Source organism: Perkinsus marinus (assembly GCF_000006405.1).
Source record: "Perkinsus marinus ATCC 50983 genomic scaffold scf_1104296958262, whole genome shotgun sequence".
Classification (NCBI taxonomy): domain Eukaryota; phylum Perkinsozoa; order Perkinsida; family Perkinsidae; genus Perkinsus; species Perkinsus marinus.
In genome coordinates this window covers 1-2,183 of record NW_003206833.1, presented here as the reverse complement: position 1 = coordinate 2,183, position 2,183 = coordinate 1, and the positions used below count along the sequence as shown (strand labels likewise).

The 2,183-nt window shown below is 48.5% G+C and overlaps 4 non-coding genes across 4 annotated transcripts; all 4 read left to right on the top strand.

Moving 5' to 3' along the window:
• Nucleotides 1-197: 197 nt before the first annotated feature.
• Pmar_PMAR011205 lies at nucleotides 198-279 on the top strand. Its single transcript has one exon. It is a non-coding gene; the product is annotated as a tRNA-Ser (tRNA).
• Nucleotides 280-722: 443 nt separating this feature from the next.
• On the top strand, nucleotides 723-804 carry Pmar_PMAR011204. Its single transcript has one exon. It is a non-coding gene; the product is annotated as a tRNA-Ser (tRNA).
• A 444-nt stretch (nucleotides 805-1,248) lies between these two features.
• Nucleotides 1,249-1,330, top strand: Pmar_PMAR011203. Its single transcript has one exon. It is a non-coding gene; the product is annotated as a tRNA-Ser (tRNA).
• A 418-nt stretch (nucleotides 1,331-1,748) lies between these two features.
• Pmar_PMAR011202 lies at nucleotides 1,749-1,830 on the top strand. Its single transcript has one exon. It is a non-coding gene; the product is annotated as a tRNA-Ser (tRNA).
• The last annotated feature ends 353 nt before the right edge of the window (nucleotides 1,831-2,183 follow it).

Here is a 2,183-nt window from a genome sequence, read left to right as displayed (position 1 = left end):
TCATATGAAGAGTGCGAACGATGTCATTACTTCGCCGACGTTCTTGTCAAAGCGTTGGGCTACGTACGCAAGGATGCGAGTCAGCTAAATATCATTGCCCTTGCAGAGGTACTCCGCGATGCTGTGAGGCACTCCCCTAGCAACATGAACAGGGCGGCGACTCTCATCGGGAGAGATGAGATTTTCCGAAATTTCTAGACAGCGTGTCCGAGTGGTTAAGGAGATGGACTTGAAATCCATTAGGCTCCGCCTGCGCAGGTTCGAATCCTGCCGCTGTCGCACGTTTGACGACGTATAGGTTTTCGAGACATCTGAAAAGCCCCGCCTTCGAATCCTTATAGCGATTCTGATGGACATTATGACCGAGTAGGATGCGAACGAACTGATGCGCATGACATTTGAGGAACATTGATGAGAATTGATGTATATCCCAAAAAATGTATCTACCTCTAGACTCTTTTCCTATATAAGCCCTATCATTTCAGCGAATTCGCTGTCGTTGCAGCCGTCATTTGGGAAGAGACCTCTTACGAAGAGTGCGAACGATACCATTACTTCGCCGACGTTCCTGTCAAACCGCTGGGCTACGCAGGCAAGAATGCGATTCAGCTAGATATCATCGCCCTTGCATAGGTATTCCGCGATGCTGTGAGTCACTCCTCTAGCAACATGAACAGGGTGGCGATTCTCATGGGCAGAGATGAGATCCTCTGCGTCTTCCAGACAGCGTGTCCGAGTGGTTAAGTAGATGGACTCGACATTCATTAGGCTCTGCCTGCGCAGGTTCGAATCCTGCCGCTGTCGTATGTCTGATGGCGTATGGGTTTTCAAGACATCTGAGCAGTCCCCGCTTTCGAATCCTCATAGCGACTCCGATGGACATTATGAACGAGTAGGATGCGAACGAACTGATGCGCATGACATTTGAGGAACATTGATGAGAATTGATGTATATCCTAAAAAATGTATCTACCTCTGGACTCTTATCCTATATAAGCCCTACCATTTCAGCGAACTCGCTGTCGTTGCAGCCATCATTTGGGAAGAAACCTCTTACGAAGAGTGCGAACGATACCATTACTACGCCGACGTTCTTGTCAAAGCGCTGGGCTACGTATGCAAGAATGCGAGTCAGCTAAATATCATCGTCCTTGCTGAGGTGCTCCGCGATGCTGTGAGCCACTCCCCTAGCAACATGAACAGGGTGGCGATTCTCATGGGCAGAGATGAGATCCTCTGCATCTTCCAGACAGCGTGTCCGAGTGGTTAAGGAGGTGGACTTGAAATCCACTAAGCTATGCCTGCGCAGGTCCGAATCTTGCCGCTGCCGTATGTCTGATGGCGTATGGGTTTTCAAGACATCTGAGCAGTCTCGCTTTCGAATCCTCATAGCGACTCCGATGGACATTATGAGCGAGAAGGATGCGAACGAACTGATGCGCATGACATTTGAGGAACATTGATGAGAATTGATGTATATCCCAAGAAATGTGTCTACCTCTAGACTCTTATCCTATATAAGCCCTACCATTTCAGCAAATTCGCTGTCGTTGCAGCCATCATTTGGGGAGAGACCACTTACAAAGAGTGCGAACGATACCATTACTACGCCGAGTATGCAAGAATGCGATTCAGCTAAATATCATCGTCCTTGCGGGGGTACTTCGCGACGCTGTGAGTCACTCCCCTAGCAACATGAACAGGGTGGCGATTCTCATGGGGAGAGCTGAGATGCTCTACATCTTTCAGACAGTGTGTCCGAGTGGTTAAGGAAGTGGACTCGAAATCCACTAGGCTATGCCTGCGCAGGTTCGAATCCTGCCGCTGTCGTATGTCTGATGGCGTATGGGTTTTCAAGACATCTGAGCAGTCTCGCTTCCGAATCCTCATAGCGACTCTGATGGACATTATGAACGACTAGGATGCGAACGAGCTGATGCGCATGACATTTGCGGAACATTGATAAGAATTGATGTATATCCCAAAAAATGTATCTACCTATAGACTCTTATCCTATATAAGCCCTACCATTTCAGCGAATTCGCTGTCGTTGCAGCCATCATTTGGGAAGAGACCTCTTACGAAGAGTGCGAACGATACCATTACTACGCCGACGTTCTTGTCAAAGCGCTGGGCTACGTATGCGAGAATGCGAGTCAGCTAAATATCATCGTCTTGCTGAG